The sequence below is a fragment of the Molossus molossus genome, unplaced genomic scaffold (genome assembly GCF_014108415.1).
Source record: "Molossus molossus isolate mMolMol1 unplaced genomic scaffold, mMolMol1.p scaffold_m16_p_1, whole genome shotgun sequence".
NCBI lineage: Eukaryota > Metazoa > Chordata > Mammalia > Chiroptera > Molossidae > Molossus > Molossus molossus.
Window position 1 is genome coordinate 132,547,147 of NW_023425344.1, and position 23,135 is coordinate 132,570,281.

At 42.0% G+C, this 23,135-nt stretch overlaps 1 non-coding gene across 1 annotated transcript; it reads right to left on the bottom strand.

Annotated features, from left to right (window-relative positions):
* Positions 1-21,644: 21,644 nt before the first annotated feature.
* Positions 21,645-21,707, bottom strand: LOC118621993. The gene has a single exon (XR_004957859.1). It is a non-coding gene; the product is annotated as a U7 small nuclear RNA (small nuclear RNA).
* Positions 21,708-23,135: the final 1,428 nt, after the last annotated feature.

Below are 23,135 nucleotides of genomic sequence, written 5' to 3' on the forward strand. Positions count from 1 at the left end.
TCCTTCCTACACACCCTGTGTGCACTTCTGAGATGCAAGACCGTCTTTGAGCTGAAATTTCATCCATAGAGACGATCTTCTCTGGGTGAGAAACACCGTCTCTGGAAGTTGCCTGTGAAATGTGTGTGTGCGCTTTGCCCGTGCTCACAGGGAGAGGCTGCTGGATTAGGAGGCGGTCGGTCCCCAGGAGGAGATCTGCTTGGGAAGGCAGGTGGGGGGATGTGAGGAATCCAAGCAACCCAGGGCCTCGGTCATGGGGATCATGGCAGCACCCACACATGGAAGGGGTGGTCTGAGAGAGAATTCAGGAACCATCTTTTTCCTTAACAGTCACGGATAACCTCTGACCTCTACATTGCTAAATCCAATGTCTCAGTCCTCAACCTGCTTGACTTTCACAGCGTTAGCCAATTGACCACGTTGGTGGCTCCCTGTCCTCATGCACTGTCCTCACCGGCTTCCAGACACCACCCTCTCGGACTGGCTGCCTCACTGGTCATGCCCCCCGCCCTCTGGCTCTCCCGCTGCTCCTCACTCTCATCTTATCACAGTGTCTTGTCCTTTTCCCTCCTCTTCACTGCCCCTTGTCCTGCTACACCATCTGCACATTTTACCTCCAAATGTCCATGTGCAGCTCAGACCTCTCTCCCAAACTGCACATGTGTGTATCCAAGTCTCTACCTCAGGTCTGCACTCGAATGTCTACAGTTTTCCCCATTCCTGCAATTGGCAATTTTGTCAATCCAGTTTCTTAGGAGAAAAATTCTCAACTCCTCTTTTTCTCACATCTAATGTACCAGGAAATCCTGTCAACTCTGCCTTCGAACTAAACTCAGGATTAGGGACCCCACCAGCCTCTTCCTGCTGCACCCACTCAGCCCTGCCCAGCCCACTCCTGCCTCATCATTACCCTGGTCACTGTGCTACTTTTCAGTTGGCCTCCTGCTTAGATTCTTGTCTCTCCTAAGGTTTCTCTTTCAAAATGCAGTCAGAATGATCCGTTAAAAATGTCCCAGATTGTGTTCCTTCTCTGCATGGAACCCTGCAGCAGCTGACCTCTTCACTTAGTGTAAAAGCCAACCCCTTACCCTGAGGCATTAGTCCGGGTCCCCAAGATGCAGACACCAAGGTGAGATTAAATGAGCAAGGTTTTTATTAGAAAATCTGCTGGGAGGAAAAACTAGAAAGGAGCAAAGGGGGCTGAAGAGTTATCAGACTTCGATGCAAGTCAGACTGCCGGTGCAGAGATGGAGGAAAGTTAGGTGGGAAGGTGCCAGACCATGGTGCGGGCTCATAAAGGCTGGGCACATTGTCTGGAATCCCTGCAGAGGAGTGCGTGTCTCCCAGGAAAAGGCCTGCCTCATAGCCCTCTGTGCTCAGTCATTGGCTGGGAGCAGCCTTGGGAAGCGTGGCCTTGGCCAGACACGGCCTGGATTTCATATCGTGCAAGCTTGACCTTGGTCAGTTACTCTCCTGGTAGCAGGAGGTGTGTGAGGCCGCCACAGACAACTTGTAGTGCCTTACATGATTTTGTTTTCCCGTTATCTCTCTGACCTTCACTGCTCACTCTATTCAGCACCCTGGCCTTCTTGCTCTCCCTCTCACGCATGAGGTTGATCTCACCGCAGGGACTGCACTCTGGCTATTTCCTCTGCCTAGGATGCTGCACTACGGGTGTTTGCTTTCCTAGCGCCTCCCCACCCACTCCTTCAAGCCTTCTCAATTCTACCTTCTCAATGAGGCCTACTTGACCCTATATTTAATCTTTCAATCTGCGTCTCCCATGCCTTCATTCCTAAGGCCACTTAACCCGGCTTCTTTTTCTTGCTTCTGCTATAGCACTCCCTGCCTTTTAATATGCTGCGTCATCTACATCATGACTGTTCTAATGATTGACATCTCTGTCCCACAGTGTTAGCTGCACAAGCACAGGAACCTTGGTTTGGCTTATTAATACAATCCCAGTAACTAGAGCAATGTCTGGCATGTGGGAGTGTATAATGTATACATGTATCTCTTGATTCATTCTCTGTCTCATGTTTAAATTGGGATGCTTTCTGTAGATGATTAATAATAACTTTTATTTATTGAGCCCTTACTAGATGACACTCACTGCACATGGGTATTCACTCTTCTTCAGAACCTCCTCCCTGGGGTGTGGGAGGCAGTCTGCAAGGTGGCTGCGTGATCACTGCCTCCTGGCGTTCTCGCGTCTGTGGTCCTCCCCACCCCCTCTCCGGGTTGGTCTGCATGGCCCACAGAGCAGAAGGGACAGTGTGTCGTTTCCAGGGTGATGCTATAGAGACTTCTGGCTTCCAGCTCTCTCTCCTTCGAATCACTTCCTCTGGGGGAAGCCAGTGCAGTGTCATGAAGATGTTCCAGTGGCTAGTGGAGAGGCCGGCAAGGCTGAGAACCCAGGCCTCCTGCCCACACCCACGAGGGAGCCGTCGTGGGGGCGTTTCCTCCGGCCTCAGGGCCCCGGATGACCGGAACTCCAGCCAGTGCTGCTCACCCTCGACCAGAACATCCCTGACCCCGGATTCCTGACCCTTAGAAAATGTGTAGTATTGTAAGTGTCTGTGGCTTTAAACTGCTACGTTTTGAGTACTTTGCTAAGTAGCAATAGATAACAAATATAGTAGGTATTATTATTATTGATATTAATTCAGTTTTAGAGACGATGAACCTGAAGCTCACAGAAACCAACTTTCCTCAGGCTGTGATTTCACACTCCAGAGCTGCCAGAGTCTGCTTGACCCCATAAATCATTCCAAGTTCTGCATTTTATGTAAGTCCAAGGTGACAGGTCATGGTAGGGGAGAAAAAACATGTTTGTTAATTTAATCAGGAAGATTAAGCTCATCTACAAAAACCAGAGGGCAGGCCATCATGTAACAAGACCCTCAGAACAGTTGAAAAACAAAACCACGCACTTGGTTTGATCTGAATCCTTTGGGTCAGAGTGTCTGGCCGCACATCTCTGAAAGGACATCAGGCACAAAGAATTCGAAAGCTCTCGGTCCAGTGAGCCCGTACCTGTACCTGTGTGGACTACAGTCAGTATCGCGTGTACTTCAACGTGGACAGAATTCTCTCCAGGTCTGTTGCTGTGTTTGCTTGCAGTAACCAAGGATTTAAAATTAGTGATGCAAGCTTTCCTGTTGCTCCTCTCATTTTAAAAAACGCTTTTATATGGCAAAGCAATTAAGTCATTTTGTTTCAGCTTCTGATTTTACTTCTCTTCTCCCAAACATTGTGGCAACATTCATTCAATGGAGTTAAACAGGAACCTCACCTGAGTTGCCTTTTTAATAAAACTGTCACCACTGTCCCTCTATTGTGCTTTATCTGTCTGGTGGGAGTCAAGGTGACGTCTAATCAGCCTGAGCTGGAAGGAAATTTCCCTCCCTCCTCCCGAGTCGTCTGGGCTCAGCTGGAGGCCACTGTACCATGGCAACTTCATTTCAGTGACATTTCTAATAAATGACGGCCAGAGGGTTTATGGGGTGTTTCTGGCCCCGGCTCAGCATAACCAGCAGGCGCTGGGGGCAGGGCTACTTCCTGTCTCCTCTACTCAGTGGTTTCAACTTCACCATGAAAGATCACAGAGTATTTGATGTCGGTTCTTAGAACAGCAATCAGTTAATTAAAATCACAGTGTTTGAACAAACTGAAGGCAAGCGGCACATGGGCAGCACGCGGGCTTCAGGAAGGACGGAGGCTGGTTGCTGCAGAGACACGGGCAGGGCAGATTCTGCCTTTCCTCCCAGCCAACACCCTGCCTCTCCGACCAGCACCTCTCCTACTCAGCCTGAAGGACTAGCGTGGAAACAAAATGACCAGTTTGAGTTAACTCTTTCTCTCTCCCCACCCCAACAGAGAGGGGGCAGAAGGGAAAGTAGGGCTTCTGAATGACCTTTGAACTAGGCGATTATCTATCATCACTAATAAGAAACTTTAATATTGTCCCAAAGTGGATGTGTTAATGATGTTTGAGATGGAGGAACATAATCACCAAATTTTGTGTTTTTGAGAGACTCTTGTTTTGGAGCTCTGGCCTGTGGAAGGGACTGATCCTTGCGGGTTACTGGATCTGGAATGAGTTGGCGAGAACTCGCACTGGCTTCTTGTTGGTTCACAGAGGGTAACGGAGTCTGCTCTCTGCTTGTCTGTGGCCCTCAGCTCAAAGATATTTATTAAATGCCTGTGGGACTGTCAATAATGAATCTTCTAGATGTATTGCTTAGAGGCCACTGGAAGCGTATATAAAGATATTTAAGATATCTTTTTATCAAGGAAGTGAAGTTACCACTTCTCTTTTGATGCTGGGGCACCAAATAAGCCTGTCAGGGGCTTCATGGACACCTGTTTTATGAGATTCATGAATAAGAAAATTGTGGCTTTCTGTTGAGTGCCACAGCATATTGTGAGGATCGTAGTGGAACTATTCCTTATTAGAATAAGCCAATTAAACGTAGCCTGGGCTTGAATGGAAGAAATCCGAACATGTTTCTTGCCATTTGCAAGATATTCGAATAGATTTTTTATTTAAATTTTTTTTGTTTTTTGGGTAGGCCTGAATATCTTCACATGCCTATAAATTTTCTATTGTAATTGACCTGGAAATCCAAGTGTTGACCATGTGTTTGGAACAGGGCCATACCAGAACCACACTGACCCAGTTTTCAAGAATGGAAATATTGCCAGGCTCCATCTGAAGACTCAGCGGCAGTGCAATAGGTGGATGGTGAAGCTAGGGGGCCACTGATTCATACGCAGAAGGGAGAAACATGACATTCGCATGATCACCTGCTCACTAGTGAATGACTGTTTTGAATGGGCCGCGTTCATTTGGTAATATAAGATTTTAAGGTTGGCTCCCATGTCAAAAAAGTTATTTAAACACACTTAATGTGTATAGTTCTTCCCTTTACTGTTCAGCTTGCTGAAATTCTGAAATTGGGAAATGGAAATTTTTAGTGCTGGAGGAGACCTTAGCTAGTTCACTCTTTTATGCTGTATACTTTATGAATGAAAGTCTGAGGATGACAGGGGCAGGAAATTGTCTAATTGTCTATACATCTTGTTTGAAACAAAGGGAAGGGGCGGTGGGGGTGTTAATCTTTCTCACTTGTGTTTATCATCAGCCTGTCCCTTGCTACTGGTTCTTTCTCCTCCATCTACATATACCTCTTTAAGAAGCAACCTATGTTGGGCTGTCTCAACTAGTATGTCTCCCCTTTGGTCCCCAAGCAACTGTCCAGGGACTTCGCCCTGTTTCAAATTCAGTGAGCATTGTTCTGTCTTCTTGGTGGCACCCTTGCTCTGTCTCTTTATGCACTTGGCTTCTTTGACATTACCCTGTCCTGCTTCTAACCACAGGTCCCTGAACTTTCCTTTTGAACTCTGAGTGTCTCTCTTCTTGCCAGCATCCCCATATTCCACAGCATTCTGTTCCCATCACAGCTCTTCTCACTTTACCTCAGTCCTGGACCATGAGTTTCAAGCTCATGATCAACCACAAACCAAGTGTGATGTCTCCTCAGTAAAATCTATAATCTGGATGTCACTGCTGAGTTTCAGTCTGAATCTCCAACTGCTTGTTGGACTACTCCACTTGGAAGCATGACATAAATCTCAGGCCAATGTGTTCAGAGTGGAATTCATGATCAGGACAGATACTGTGTCTCACTTACTTTTTAATCTCCAGCACCTAGTGTATAGTAGGCACTCATTACTGTTTTGTTGGCTGAGTGAGAATCTTACTTGGAAAGCAGAGTAGGACAGAAAAATGTGGGAACTCCAAGAGTAGGTAAAAGTTCCAAAGTGATGCATGGGATATAGGTTGGAGTATTTATCAGAAATTGAGCCTCTTGATTGGAAAAAATAAAACAAAGCGCTAGGTCTCTGAAAAGAAATGTTTCATTTTTAGGCATTATTTTCTAGCACTACCTCATGGATATTCTAAGTCAGCCAGAGTGTACTGTCTTTTAATTAAAAAATGACAACTCAGTTAAACATTTGTACTATTGTAGTATCTACCAAGCATTTATATCAATTACCTCTTTAATCTCCACCACAAGATAGGTATTATCCTTCCCATTTTACATGTTAGCAAACTAAACCTTAGACAAGCTAAGAAACTTGCCTGAGTTCACAGAGCTATGTCTGCAACTAGCCTTCACCACCCTGCTATAGATTTTTGTACCTTTTTTTCTGTTTGTTATACTTGATTGTTATTAATTTAGTGCATCTGTTAAAAAACATTAGTAGTCAATTTGTGGGGCTCCTGGACCAAGTAAGAGACATTTAAGTGATAAAAATTAGTTCTACCAGTAGTACTAATAATAACAACAGAAACCAAAATAACAAAAAAACAAACAAAAATAACAACAAAAACAGAGGCCATGCTACATGTAGGCAATGTTCTATAAATATTATCTCATTTAACTTCTATAACTAACCTATGAGGAGATACTCTATTATCACTGTTCTACTTTCCCAAAACACTGACTAGTAGTGGTGGACCCTGAATTCAACCAGGTAGTCTAGATCCAAAGTCAAGCTCTTAAGCCCAGTCAGAACAAACATCAAGAAAGTTCTCAAAGGGTCGAGTATACCTTGATCAGCTTCTTTCATTTGATTTCCATGATAATTGAGTCTTACCTGTTTGGTCCACATCCAATCTACCCTCTTCAGTGCCTGGCATGGGACCTTTCCAATGGTGGAATTTCAGACACCACTTATTGAATGAATGATCTATATTAAGTGATATCAGATGATGATAGCTTAATGTATTCATCTCCCCAAATAGCTTATTTTTTCTTTAATAAGAACTTTCTGGAGCCCTAGCCGGTTTGGCTCAGCGGTTAGAGGTAGGCTCGCGGTCCAGAGAGACCCGGGTTTGGTTCCCTCTAAGGGCACGTACCTCGGTTGCAGTTTGTCCCCGGCCCTGGCTGGGTTGTGCGTGTGGCAACCACTCAATGTGTCCCTTTCACATCGATGTTACTCTCTCTCTCTCTCCCTCCTACTCTATCTGAACAAAAAATGGGAAAATGTCCTCAGGTGAGGATTAAAAAAAAAAGAACTTTCTGGAGACAGAATACCTTAATCCAAATAAATTACTCAAGATAGTGATTGGCTTGGGGAAAGTGCTTTTCAGTACATGAGGAGAGCCTTACACCTGTTCATAGTAACCCACAGTGCCACGTCCCTACTTAGTTTCTGTCTCCATCACTGACCTTAATTTTAGGTGGCCTATGAGCCCAGTCTTTCTGTTGAAATATTTGGTGCGCGACTAAATGGCCCTGATTTGAGATCCATGCCATTCATACATGAAGCTGGGTTCTGTGTAAACAGCTCTCTCCTCCTGAGAGCACATGGCTGCAAGCTGACCAATGCTGCCTTAGTGACCCCTGGGCGGTCTGCTCTGTCGTGCTTAGATTTGCTTTGATGTTGTAGATACCAAGCAAGGCAGTTTCAGACAGTATGTCCAGTTTTACAAAACTTAGTATGGAAGGAAAATGTAAAAGAGAAAAAGGGTACCTTTGGTAAAAATTTGCCTTTATAACATGGTCAGTAGTACAAAATCTTTTTTTTTTTTTATCCTCACCTGAGGACATCTTTTCACTTTTTTTTTGTTCAGATAGAGTGGGAGGGAGAGAGAGGAAGAGAGAGAGAAAGAGAGAGAGAAACATCGACGCGGAAGGGCTGGGACAAACTGTAACCAAGATATGTGCCCTTACTGGGAACCAAACCCAGGTCTCTCTGGACCGCAGGTTGATGCTCTAACTGCTGAGCCAAACCGGCCAGGGTGAGTTGTACAAAATATTAAATGAAGGGGACGCTCCTAAATGCTGGCCCAACATGTGATGCATTGAAACAAAATTCTGGGTTTAAATATGAACGGAATTATTTTTAAAAGCACGTGCTTCAAAAGATCAATGTTTCCACTCACATATTGGCTAGCCTAGCATTATGCCAAGATATTTTCCCCTCTTTCCCCATTTGACATTTATATTAGACATCTTTTGTATTTTTTTCCTATTAGTCATCCCTAGCTCCCAAACCTGAGATGTAATTTCCAGAGAGCCAGCATTTATACATAATTTAAATTTTCTGTTGAAATACTTCTTTTGTATCATTAAGGGAGTTCATATGTCTATACAATACGATACAATACAATACGATACGATACAATACAATACAATACAATACAATACAACACAATACAATACAATGCAATATGTGTATAGTGTGATCTCAATCATTGTTTTTAGAAAGCCCTACCACCGTGCACATGCACACACCAATGTTTCTCATTGCGCTGACAAGCTGCTAGCAGTGATTGACCTCTGGTTAAAGGAGAGGTAAGATGGAAGTGTGTGACCAAAATCTTCACTCCTATTCTCTATATCGTATTGTTATGTCTTTAAAAATCAGCATGCTTTACTTTTATAATACAATGTAAAAGAGCAACTTACAACAGGAAGAGGGGGCATTCCGATACATAGACATGGAGAGGGTATCCCAAGGCAGAGGTATAAATTAAAGATCATTATTTATTATTTCAGATTAGCAAGAGTGCTCTTGAACACATAAATTAGAAAGGTTTTTGCTTCCCACTCCTCCGTCTTTCCTCCCAATACTAGTTCAAGGGAATTTCCCAAACTCCCCTTTTCTGGACTTGTAGTTTAAGTAGACATAAATCTTATATGCTGAGATATCTCACTGGATTTTGACCCTCACCTGAAATATTTGTCTACTAAGTAGAGCATGAAGTTACTTGAATATGTGGTTCCTTCTCTCCCCACCCCCCTCCATTCTCTCCTTGGCCATTTAATCCCTGGGAGGAAGAAAAGAACGCAGTGTCCTTGACCATGAGCGCCATAGGCAAGATACAGAATGCGACATCCTCTGCCCTGTCAAGAAATGTTTTGCAGGTTTCCAAACATTAACAATCCTTTCAAACACCCAAAGATTGATTGCCCTGTGTGACTGCCACCTTGTGTCTCCCGATCTCAGCAACATTAGCTCCTTCACCCTCCAAGCTGGGGCAGAGCCCCAGAGCAGTTACCCTGGCCACGCAGTGAATCAGCTTTGAAAAGGGATGGAACCCAGATCTCCTGTTGGCTGTTTCCCCTCCTTGGCCACTGCTCTTATGCTGCCGAGGGACAGTGTCACATTCTGCTGCCTGAGCCTCATACTTTCATGTCATTCAATGTGTTTATTTCCCTTTGTGTTTTCAAGGCTGTGTATTTTGTGAAAACATTCCCCTAGTAACCATCTGTCTTCATCAGTAGTAATAATATGAAACATCAAGTGGAAGCAGCTGGGCGGCAGTCAGAGCCCTCTAGCCGGGGGACGATAGCAGAGCCTGGGTCTGGTAGTTTTGAACCTAGAATATGATGTGAACGTCATGGTATTTCTGGAATATATACATCTCTAGGGAGCCAAGGAGTGTCCAGAGGGTAGAAGACCTTACTTTATTGGAATGTCAATCTGTTTCACTTTTTATCACACTTGGCGTGTCTCTGAGCTCATTTCCTCCGCCAAGTGTGGAGCTGTCATGATTTATGAGATCAGAGGGCTCCTGAACTTCGGGGTGCAGAACCCAAACCACTGGGCTAGAGCCTGCCTTGCAGGCCGAGTTTAGCATGTTAGGTTTGGCATCCAAGCCGCAAACATTCAGATGACGTGGATAGCAAGTGCTTTTAGAAGAGGTGTAAATCCTAGGTCGGGTTTAGTTTCCTGGGAAATGTTCATTTGGAGACATTTTCTGGTAGCTCCTTCCCCACAACTGAGCCAGTTAGTTTCACGGAGAGCAGTTGAGTATCTATTTGTCACAACCTACAACACAGTTTCTGAAAAATAAAATGAGGGATTTCAGAGATTACTCAGAGAATGAGAGACTCTGAGCTTGGCAGGCTTATGGAGAGAGAGTGGCTCTCACCATCCCGAGTCTTCCAGTCCTCTGTCTGCCAGAACTCTCCCTGCTTCCAAACAGCCTCCTTCAGGGCAGAATCGGTGTCAAATGCCCAGACTCACCCTTTTTTAAAGAGCTGCCTAGCTTGTCCCCCAAGCCTCTCTACCCGCATTATCCTCTTCCCGAGGTACATGCCTGTACTGAGCCCCAACAAGAAACACTTGTTCTCTGAAAGCACTGGGCACGTGGATCTCGGTTAATCCTCACTGCCACCCGATCAGGTATGCCATCATTTCCTCCACGAAAGATGGGAAATTAAGGCTTATAGAGGTGAAATACCTTGGCCAGGATCGTATAGCTGAAAAGAGGCTGCGTTGCTCTGGCTCCAAAGGGTGTGCTCTCAACTGCGAGCTCAAATGTCCCACAGAACTGACGTGGGCACCACTCATTTGCTGAGTCACTCATGAAAGGAAAGGCGATCCTATTCCCGAAACATGGTATCGAGAACAAGGGCTCTTGGCGTTCAGTCCTGGCTCTCCACCAATGTTCTCAGTGACATGGGCCTAAGAATGATAATACATATTTCTTACAACTAATAGTAATTGGGTGCTTACCATGTTCCAGGATCTACTGAAGCACTTTGCAGGAATCACTGTATTCATTTTCGCAGCAACCCGGCGAGGTAGGCATTGGTGCCGGGCTCATTTCACAGATCGTGAAATAAAAGTACAGATATGTAAGCCACCTGCACAAGGTCAAGGGCAGCATGCAGCAGGAAATCACAGCCAATCTCTCTTTTACTCATTTTCTGTAAAAGTGGTATGGCTAGATGATTTCCCAAATATTTTTTAGCTATTTCTTTTTCAAATTTATTAAATTTTTAATTAAAAAATTTAATGTTGACATTGTTGCAGACTTCCCTCATCACCCCTACCTGCTTTGCATATGTCTACCTACTCCCACCAAACCCTCCCTTGGCCTACACCACACTATTATCCATGGCCATGGGGCATGCAAATATGTTCTTCAGCTAATCCCTTCATCTTCTTTATCCAGTCACCCCACCCCCATCTCCGCACCATGCTTCAGGTTCCCTTTTGTTTGTCAGTTTATTTTGCTCATTAGATTCCACATATTAGTGAGATCATATGGTGTTTGTCTTTCTCTGACTGGCTTATTTTGCTTAGCATAGTTATCTCTAGGTCCACCCATACTTTCTCAAAGAGTAAGAGTTCTTTCTTTTTTACAGCCGTGTAGTAGTCCATGTGTTAATGTACCACAATTTTTTATCCATTCATCTGCTAATGGGCACTTAAGCTGTTTCCAGATCTTAGCTATTATAAATAATGTTGCTATGAACATAGGGGTGCATATATTCTTTCTGATTGGTGTTTCGGGATTCTTAGGATATATTCCCAGAAGTGGGATTGCTAGGTCAAAAGGCATTTCCATTTTTTTAAAATTAATTAATTTATTTTTGTTACAGATGTTTCTCCTTTTCCCCTACTGATTCCCCCCTCCCCCTTCCTCCCTGCCCTGTCCCCAGCTTTGTTGTCCATGTCCAGTGTTCATGCACACATGCATATAAATTCTGTGGTTTGGCAGTTCATTTTTAATTTTCTGAGGAAACACCACACAGTGGCTGCACCAGTCTGCATTCCCACCAACAGAGCACCAAGGTTTTTTTTTCTTTACATCCTCACCAGCACTTGTTTGATGATTTGTTGGTGGTAATCATTCTGGCAGATATGAGGTGAATACGAGGTGAAACCTCATTGTAGTTTTAATTTATATCACTCTGATGATTAACAACCATGAGCATTTTTTCATGTCTATTGGCCATCTGTAGGTCTTCTTTAGAGAAGGATCTGTTCAGGTCTTTGCCCATTGTTTAATTGGATTGTTTGTCTTCCTGGTGTTGAGTTGTATATATTCTTTATATATTTTAGAAATTAACTCTTTATCTAATGTATCATTAGTGAATATGTTCTCCCACATATTGAACTTTCTTTTCATTCTGTTGATAATTGCTTTTGCTGTGCAGAAGCTTTTTAGCTTGATGTAGTCCCATTTGTTTATCTTTTCCTGAGTTTCCCTTGCCCTTAGAGACATATTGGTAAAAATATTGCTATGAGAGATGTCTGAGATTTTACTGCCTATGTTGTCTTCTAGGATTTTTATGTTCTCGTGACATACATTTAAGTCTTTTATCCATTTTGAGTTTATTCTTGTGTATGGAGTAAGTTGGTGGTATAGTTCATTTTTTTTTGCATCTACCTGTTTAATTTTCCCAACACCATTTATTGAAAGAACTGTTTTGATTCCATTGAATGCTATTGCCTCTTTTGTCAAATATTAATTGACCACAAAGGCATGGGATGATTTCTGGGGTCTCTGTTGTGTTCCATTGGTCTATATGCCTGTTCTTATTCCAGTACCAGGCTGTTTTGATTACAATGACCTCTTAGTATAGTTTGAGATCCACTACTGTGATCCCTCCAAGTTTGTTCTTCTTCCTCAAGATTACTAAGGCTATTTGTTGTCTTTTTGGTTCCACATAAATTTTTGGAATTTTTTTTCTAGATCTATGAAATATGCCATTGGTATTTTAATATAGATTGCTTTGGGTAGTATGGACATTTTAATGAAGTTAATTATTTTAATTTATAAACATGGTATATGTTTCTACTGATTTGTATCTTTTTAAATTAGTTTCTTCAAAGTCATATAGTTCTCTGAGTACAGCTCTTTTACCTCCTTGGTTAGATTTATTCCTAGGTACCTTATTTTTTTGATGTTGTTGTTGCAATAAGTAGGGTTGTTTTCTTAGTTTCTCTTTCTGATAGTTCATTATTGTATAAAAGTGCCATCAATTATTTCTGGATATTGATTTTGTATTCTGCAACTTTGTTGAATTCACTTATTAGATCTAGTAGTTTTTTGGTGGAGTCTGTAGAGTTTTCTATAAACATTATCATGTCATTTGCAAATAATAACAGTTTTACTTCCTTCTTTACAATTTGGATGTCTTTTATTTCTTCTTCTTGTCTTATTACTATGGCTAGAACTTCCAGTACTATGTTGAATAAGAGTGGTGAAAGTGGGCATCCCTGTCTTATTTCTGCTATTAAGGGAAACACTCTTATTTTAGTTTTTGCCCATTGATGATGCTATTGGCTGTAGGTTTTTCTTATATGGTCTTTATTATGTTGAGATATGATCTCTCTATTTCCACTTTGCTGAGAATTTTTATCAAAAATTTGTACTGGATTTTGCCAAATGATTTTTTGGCATCTATTGATATTATTATATGGTTTTTATTTTTCATTTTCTTTATGTGGTGTATAACATTTATTGATTTATGAATATTGTACCAGTCTTGCATCCCTGGGATAAATCCCACTTGGTTGTGGTGTAGAATCTTTTTAATATATTGTTGAATCTGATTTACTAAATTTTTGTTGAGAATTTTGGTGTCTATGTTCATCAGGGATGTTGGCCTATAAGTTTCTTTTTTGTAGTGTCTTTATCTGATTTTGGGATTAGGCTTATTCAGGCCTCATGAAAAAGAGCTTAGAAGTCATCCTTCCTCTTGAATTTTTTGGAATAGTTTGAGGAGAATAGATGTTAGTTTTTCTTTGAATGTTTGGTAAAAGTCCCCCGTGAAGCCATCTGAATCAGGGCTTTTGTTTGTTAGGAGTTTATAGATGACTGCTTTAATTTCCATAGTTGTTATTGGTCTGTTCAGGTTTTCTGATTCTTCCCAGTTGAGTTTTGGATAACTTGTATGATTCTACAAATTTGTCCATTTTGTCCAGGTTGTCTATTTTGTTGGCATATAGATGTTTATAATATTTTCTTACAATTATTAGTATTTCTGTTATGTCAGTTGTTACCTCTCCTTTTTCATTTCTTATTTTATTTATTTGGGTCATCTCTCTTTGTTTCTTGATGAATCTGGTTAAAGGTTGATTGAGCTTGTTTATCCTCTCAAAGAACCAGCTTTTGATTTTATTTATTTATTTATTTATTTATTTTAGTTCCTGTGTCATTTGTTTCTGCTCTCATCTTTATTATTTCCTTTCTTCTACTTACTCAGGATTTTTTCTGCTGTTCTTTTTCTAGTTCTTTTTGGTATAGGGTTAAGTTGTTTACTAGAGATTTTCTTGTTTCTTGAGGTAGGCTTGTAATGCTATGACCTTTGCTCTCAGGACTACTTTTGCCATGTCCCATAGATTTTGGGTGGTTCTGTGTTCATTTTCATTTGTATTTCAGTAATTCTTTATTTATTCCTTGATCTGATTGGTAACCCACTTATTGTTTAAAAACATGCTATTTAGCCTCCATGTGTTTGAATATTTTTTAGCTTTTTTTATTGGTTGATTTTTAGTTTCATGCCACTGTGATCCAAAACGATGCTTGATATGATTTCAATCTTCTTGAATTTGTTAAGACTAACATTGTCCTAAAATGTGGTCTATCTTTGAGAATGCTCCACGTGTCCTTGAGAAGAATGTGCATTCTGTGGCTTTGGGATGAAATGTTCTGTAAATATCAGTTAAATTTACCTGTTCTAATGTGTCATTTAAGATTGCTGTTTCCTTGTTGATTATTTTTTCCTGGAAGATCTATCCATTGATGACAGGGAGGTTTTAAAATTTCCTACTTTGATTATATTGCTGTCAATATCTCTGTTAAACTCCACCAAGAGTTTTTATACATATTTAAGTGCTTCTATATTGGGTGCATCTATGGTTATAAGAGTTATACCCTCTTATTTGATTGATCCCTTTAGTATTATGTAGTGAGTTTTTTTGTCTGTTGTTATGGGTTATGTTTTGAATTCTATTTTGTCATCTATAAATATTGCTATCCTAGCTTTTTAAAAATTTTTCATTTGCATAGGATGTTTTTTCCATCCCTTTACTTTCAGTCTGTGTATCTTTTGTTTTGAAATGGGTCTCTTGTAGACAGCATGTATGTATATAGGTTGTGCTTTCTTATCCATTCAGCTACCCTATGTCTTTTGATTGGAGCATTTAATCCATTTACATTTACATTATTGATAGGTACTTATTTACAATCGTCACTTGCCACTTTCCACTTTGACTTTCATGGCTTCACTCTATTGCGTTTTTTTCAGAAAAACCACAATAGAGTGAAGCCACAAAAGTTGAAGCGTAAAGTGGCCAGAGACGACTGTATATAAAGAATCCTACTTTGCAGAAATTCACTTATCATGGTAGAATCTAGAACTGATTAACCGTGATAAATGAGGGCTGACTCTGTTGTCTTTTTTTTCCTTTTTGCCTAAGTTTCTCTTTCTTTCTCTATTTCTTCTTTTTCTTAAAGTAGTCTCTTTAGTATTTCTTTCAATGCTGGTTTGGTGATAATGAACTCCTTTAATCTTCTTTTGTCTGGAAAGCTCTTTATTTCTCCTCCAATTTTAAATGATAGCCTTGTTGGATAGAGCAGTCTTGTTTGCAGGTTCTTACTTTTCATTACTTTGAATCCTTTATGCCAATCCCTTCTGGCCTAAAGTGTTTCTGTTGAGAAATCAGCTGATGGCCTTATGGGAACTCCCTTATAGGTAACTGACTATTTTTCTCTTGCTGCCTTTAAGAATCTCTCTTTGTCTTTAATCTTGGTTAAGTGAATTATGATGTGTCTTGGTGTGAGTCTTCCTGTTTTTGTCTTGATTGGAACTCTTTGTGATTCTTGAACTTGTGTGACATTTTCCTTCACCATGTTAGGAAAGTTTTCAAACAGGTTCTCTCTCCCCTGATCACTTTCTTCTCCCTCTGGTACCTTTATGATGTGAATGTTATATTTCATGTTGTCTAAAAGTTACCTTAAACTAACTTCCTGCTTTGTAATTGTATTTTCTTTTTGCTTTTCTGATTGAGTAATTTTTAAAAATCTTGTCTTCTGATTTACTGATTTGATTCTCTGCTTTGTCCAGCCTACTTGCTATTCCTTCCAGTGTATTCTGTATTTCAGATATGACATTTTTCATTTCTGATTAATTATTTTTCATGGTTTCTATATTCATCTTCAAGCTGTTATTGTTCTCATTAAGTTCCTTGAGAATCCCTATAACAATTACTTTGAACTCTCTTTCTGATAAATCTGATAAATTTCTTGCTCCGTTTCATTTAGCTTTTTTTTTTTAGTTTCCTTCTGTTCTTTCATTCGGGGCCTATTTTTTTGTCTCCCCATTTTGGCTGTCTCTTTGTGTTTGTTTATATGTATTGGATAAGACTTCTATGACTCCTAGTCTTGGAGGGGTGGCATTTTGTAGTAGGCGTCCTGTGGTACCCAGTGGTGCCATCTCCTTGATTTGAGCTTGGTGCTCTAGGAATGTCTCTTGTGTGAGTTGTTTGGACCCTCCTGTTGTAATTGGGTCTTGATTGTTGATGGCCCTTTTGTGTTTGGGATTAATTCTCAGCCTGGTTGGTTATGAGGCTCAGTCCCGACCACATCATGTAAATTGCTGTGCAGGTGTAGTCTTGAGGTGTCTTGATGGGCTCAGTGGCACAATTGTTAACCCTTCAGACTGTGTGTATGGAGGTAAACTTTTATCATCATATATGAGACTCTGGGCAGGAGCTGCCCCCCAAGGCATGGCTGTTCTCAGCACAGTCTGGAGCCTACTGTGATCCCCCTTTGGGCGTGCCATTTGTGTGTCCAGTTGGGTCGAGTTCTGGTGTGGTCTGAGGCCCACTACTGTTTGTGTTGGTTCTGGGTCTTCTTGTGTGAGTTTCAGATGCAGGTCACTGTCAGATGTTGTATGTAACTTGCCTTGGACTACCTTTGTATAGTTACCAGTGACCTGTTCACTGTCTGTGTCTGCATCTACTAGACCTGTGTGTGCATGGGAGGGCCAATCTGTATAAATGGGTCAGCTTCTTTTAGCGAAGAACTGAGGGCAGATCTGTGGTGGTCAGACCTAGGCTCCCTGAGGTCCACCCCCACCTGTTAGCTACTCCACCTCCCTCTGAGGTTGTGTGGTCTTCCTCTAGAGCCTTCCGAAGAGGGTCAGCAGAATCGACCCAGGCTAGTGGGCCTCCTTCTTGGAGATTATGCAGTCAGGCATTCAATGAGGGAAAATTTGTCTCTGCTTCAAAGCCAGACTCCTCATTCTCTACCAGAGACTCCAATTCTAATTCCCCCTAAGGTGGCCTGTTCAGGTTGGATACAGCCTGCAGTCTTCTCTGAAGGAGCAGTTTCAGCTACCCTGGGTTCAAGGGGATTGATCAAAAGAGTCTCCAGTTGAGGATGTTGCTGGCCCAGTCCACAGGAGGGTTTTAAGCACTTCCTCCCAGTCTTAGACAATAACCTCTGAGGGTCTCACATGGAACATTCCACTCTGAGCCACTGCTCTGTTCCCCACAGAACTGCGCACAGTGTGGGTGTCCAGGTCATCACAGGGCTGAACCAAACACTCCTGTTGAGAGTGGTGTTTGCAGCCCGCAGGAGTGGGGGGTGGGCTTTACCTCTCTTCCCAGGACTCCTTGGCAGAACTCACAGGGAGCTCATATCAACCTCACCCCAGTGCAGTCACAGAGCCCAGCACTTGCCTGACTCCCCAACAGAAGCCGGTTTCCCCAGGGGATACAGTCTGAAATCCCAGCTTTGCGTGAACAAGTGCCCTCATGCCACCAGTCCAAGCAGGAGGGGGTAGAAAATCAGCCCTGTGCAGGACACTGATCTTACCTTGCTGCTCAGAAAATTAGGTACTAAAATTCCCAGTTCTGCTCAGCCTCTGAATCCTCAGTCCAGCCCCCAAATCCCAGGCCTGCGCTGCTACCAAGCCAGCAAGACGGAGCAGTCCCTGTTCTGGGAAGCTCCACAGGTTGGGGGAAGGGTTCCAACCTTGTGCTCCAAGTGGGAGAAACCTTTCCCCTTTTCCCAAGTCAAACACTTTAGTCAATACCTTTCAAGAAACAAGAGGGTCCCTCAAAGTCACTGCTGGGTGCAGCCCACAGACCCCTCTGCTGGACCCAAACGTGGCACTGTAGCCTTTCCAGCATTCAGTGTCCATGCAAATTTCTCAGACCAGGGCTACTAACAACAGGAGTGGTCCTTCACTGGGAAGGTGTGGTCCCGATCTACCATGCAGACAGAATCCCCCTGGTCCCCAGTGCCATGTGGGCTCTTCTTTTCATCTCTGCTGCTGTGGGTTTGGGATCCCTGTGTGGGGCTTGAGAGCCCACACTCCCAGGGGGAGGGAGTTTTGCTGGTGATATCCCTCCGCCCTTTCAGCTGCCACATGTTCCCGGGGGGCTCCCCATTTCTTCGACTCCCCTCCTCTTACCATTGTCTACATGGATTCTGCAGTTCTCCTTTGATATATTTCCAATCAGCTATATTTCATTTGGTTTTTCAAATTGATTGCACAGCATGTCAGCTGTAAATCTGGATCCTGGCTGGGAGCGAGGCCCGGGTCTCCAGCCACTCTGCTGACGTCTTGCCCCTTGGCCCCATTTCCAGCTTTTTCTAATATACTGACACCCTTTGCTTTGTTATAGTAAACCATTTTTTTCTCCCTTGATTTGATAATCTTTCCCTTCATATGGTTTGCCTCCAGAGCCACTTCTTGATAAGATCACTGAGGCCAGGCACCCTGCTAACCTGATGTATTGTCTGAAGTTGAGTAGAGACATGCTATTAACTCACTATTAGAAATGGATAGTAGTAGATACTGTGGACAAAAAAAGTGGTTCTGTGGAAAGTAACCTCACAGGGTAATCTGATCATAAATCCCTAACTGGACAGGTGATTGTGGGTAGTCATGCTCCAGGCATATAATTCTTTAGTAAAAGGCTTATCTTTGTCTTAAGCAAGTCCCGAATGCTTTTGTGCATCTAGGTTAACACACCTTTGAAATAAGCTGTAACCGCTCTCAAGACAGCACACACTCTTCTCGTTAACTATTGTGTAATCCAGTCTTGCTTTCAAGTCCCTGTCCTGCTCTCCCCCACCTTCAGGTCATCTTCTTTACCTTCCCTCCATAATGCATCATTCCAAATGCATGAAGGAAACTGCAAACTGTCATTCGCTGAAGCATTTTTCTCAATCTTTTGAGATCTTGTTTTCATGTGTATCTTCTGTTTGGCTCAAATAAAAGAAATTTAATAACTTTTTTTCTTTCCTTCATTGACGAGAGAGAGAAAAACACTGATGTAAGAGAGAAACATTGATTGGTTGCCTCCTGTATGCACCCCAACTGGGGATAAAACCTGCAGCCTGGGTAAGTGACCTGACCAGGAATCAAGCCCACCATCTTTTGGTAGATGGGATGGCATTCCAACCAACTGAGCCACCCCAGCCAGGGCTCAAATAAATTTTTATAAAAATTCTCTGCAGGGTTGGACATTCTCACATCAACAATATAAAAATGGCCAAGAGTTTCAACTTCATCCTTGAAATTTATTTATTTTCATTAAAACCGTTAATAAATACAAAACATTGATAGGATCAAAATTTTTAACTTTCTTGCTTCTGGAGGAGGAATATACATACAAAACTAAAATGGTAAAAAATGATAGACTAGGAGAGAATATGAAACAGGAGCTAAGGTGTGACTTTTGAAGAAAAAGTTGTGATCTTTACAGTTATATTTGGAAAATTTTTTTTCTTTACCTTTTATTTCTTTTGGGGGACGGGTATGGAGGAAGGTATGAGACAGCTATCACATGAAAGAGAAGGATGTATTAAAGTAGATTGTGATTGTCAAATGAGTGGAGCCACCAGGAACGTGGGGAGCGATGTGTGATATGTGCAGTGTCCTCAGACTTGCAGCTTTATGTTCAAACCTGTAGAAAATTTTTATAAGAGTTTATTTGAACCAAACTTATGATATGTGTTGGGGAGCATGATTTTAAATGCTCCAGAGAATAACAGTTTTACAGCTTCTTTTATGCATTTAAAATTAAGGAGGGAAGTAAGGAAGATTACATGCAGGTGGGAGAAAGCAAGGCAGGGATTGGATTACAGAATAGTTAACAAGAGTATGTGCTCTGCCCGGCAGTGTGGCTCAGTTGGTTGAGTGTTGACTCATGCACCAAGAGGTCACTGGTTTGATTCCCAGTCAGGGCACATGTCCGGGTTGCAAGCTCAGTCCCAGTAGGGAGTGTGCAGGAGGAAGCCGATTGATGTTTCTCTATCCCTCTCCTTTCCTGTTTCTCTAAAAAATCAATAAAAACATATTTTTTTTTTTTAAAAAAAGGAGTATGACTGTTTTTTGTTTTGTTTTTTATCCTCACCTGAGGATATTTTTCCATTTATCTTCATATAGAGTAGTGGGGGGGGGGGAGAGAAACATTGATGTGAGAGAGACACATCAATTGGTTGCCTACTGCACAACATTTACCAGGACCAGGGACCCAACCACACCCGTGGTATGTGCCCTTGACCAGAATCAAACCCAAGCCTCTTTGGTCCGTGAGCCAACGCTCTAAACTCTGAGCCAAACTGCTCAGGCCTTAAATATGTTTTTATTGATTTTTTTAGAGAGTGAAGAAGGGAGAAAGAGATAGAAACATCACTGTGAGAGAACTACATTGATGGGTTGCCTCCTGCGCGCCCCCTACTGGGGAATCAAGCCTGCAACCTGGGCTTTTGCTCTGACCAGGAATTGAACCTTGAACCAGGACCTCTCAGTCCATGGGACAACACTCAATCCACTGAGCAACACCTGCTGGGCTGTATGGTTAATACCGCCTTCAAGAGGTATTACTACTTCTGGTATTTTAAAGGTGTGTTAACCTTGATGCATAAGAGCAATTGTCAGGGCTGGCTTAACACCTTTACTAAAGAAGTTATATGCCTGGGCAAGACTACCCATCTGCCCAGTTAAGCATTTATGACCAAATCACCCTGTGAGGATACTCTGTATAGAACCCCTTTTGGGTCACAAAGGTGCACCTTTGTCAGCTGCAATAGCCATTGTCTAAACTATTTACCACTCATTCCTATTTAATGCGCTAAGCTCCTTTACTTATTTTATTATTTCTTTAATGAGTTCCATTATTTCTCTTCTGTTTCTAAGCACTTGACCTGATGAAAAAAAAAAGAAAAGAGAAAATGAGACTGACTGTTGATTTTCTGTGTATATGCAAAATCGCCTTGTTTTCCACCATAGTCAACAACTAACTCATGTTTATCAAGCTGACTTTTAGTGATGTACACAGACCTTTTAACGTGCTTTTCTATTTGGTCTTGTATGTGCATCTGTTAAACTTTCAGGAATTTTTTGAAGTCCTGAATTACCCTGAGTTGAGAACTCTTTAAATTTAGGATGCATTATTTATTAATTTTCACAATCCCCAAATTTGCTTTGTAAAATCATTATTGAAAAATTTTCTTGGAATCTTTTATCAAATTTCTGACTTCTGAGTGATTGTTTTTTTTTTTTGTTTTTTTTTAAAATTTATTTTGTTTTTTATCCTCACCTGAGGATATTTTTCCATTTTTTGTACAGATAGAGTGGGAGGGAGAGAGAGGTAGGGAGAGAGAGTGAGAAACATCGACGTGAAGGGACACATCGAGTGGCTACCTCCCGCACGACCAACCAAGGCCGGGGACAAACTGCAACCGAAGTACGTGCCCTTAGCGGGAACCGAACCCGGTCTCTCCGGACCGCAGGCCGACGCTCTAACCGCTGAGCCAAACTGGCCAGGGCTGTTTTTTTTTGTTTGTTTGTTTGTTTGTTTTTAAGGGTCTTCTGGTAAAAACCAGAAGACCTACTAGACAAGTTCAAAAAGAGCTCTAAGCACTGAGTGATAGTTTTTAACAGGAGCTGGAGAAGAAAAGCAGAAAATAGTGACTATATCTACTAATTATAAAGGCTTACATAAGTTGATTTCAGGGCTGTGAAATAGCACTGAGAGAATTTTAAATGAAAATTAAATGATGGGATGATTGATATGACAGTCATTAAGTTGACCTGACATTTTTCACTGGTGTTGAAATCTGAGCTCACCATTATTAAAAATAGTAGATCTTAGTTATAGTAAGACCACCATCCCAGCTTGACTAATTTTTCCCCCTTAAGTCTGAGCTCCCATATTTTTCATCTGGGTGACTTGGGCTCGAATCAAATGCCTGTCCTGCCAGAATTGTCCATACAATGAAAACAGCACTAGCATGGCTTCCCCACATGTGCTGTTGTGGTTGGTGTGTTCAAGGTGCAGTAACTCATTAGTAAAAAAAGAATGTCATATATTCTGTAAGTTTCTCAATTACAATGAACTTTGAGCCTGCCTGAAGGTTTGAAGAGCTTCCAATTCCTCTTAAAGGTTGTTCAAGATGCTGTTTGTGTGTGCTCTAAAATGAGTCACTCATCTGATATCTGTCTCCTGTTAAACCGACACAGTGCTGCCTCTGCGGCGGAGATGGGTCGGCTACCCACATAGCTGACATCTGCTTGCATCTACCATTAATATAGCACAGCTGGTCTTGGTGGTGATGGAGGAGAAACTACAGTTTTTGTCACTCAAAAAAATACTGTTACTTCTTAATTCCATAGAACATTGACAGATAAGGCCATGACTTTTGACAGCATTTTAGTGAAGATTTGGGGATAACTGAAGAGAAATATAACTGAGGGAATAGGTTAAAATTGCTACTATAATCTCAGCCTTCGGTATTCAGGGCTATCTTTGCATCACCCCTCCCTATCTGGCTCTGGGACTGCATCTGTGGGGGCAGTGGCCAGTGTATGCCCATCACTGAGAGATCTCTGAGCATGTGTAATGATGCTATGGGCCAGCACCCAGACCACTCTCTAGGAATGAAGCATCCATTCCCTTAGATGATGAGAATTGATACACAATAGCTCCCAGTGAGTTATTTTCCAAACCTTGCCTAAGAGCAGTGATTCTCAAACTTTACTATACATGAGAATTAGTACCAGGAGGCTTGTTAAACCATAGATTTCTGGGTCCTATCCCAAGCCCCAGATCCAAAGGTCTGGGGTGGGACTCAAGAATTTACATAAATTTCTAACAAGTTTGCAGGACCATAAACTAGCCTAGACTGAAGAAAGCTACCTTGCCCAAGGTTCTATCCTTCCCTAGGGCATCCCAGGTCCAATAACTAGGTTAGAAAGGGGTATAAGGCCTGGTGCCCTCTTTACAATTTGGAATTACTTTGAAGAACATTCTTGTTCCAGGGCACATTCAGGAGAGGCTGAGGTCTTTCTTGT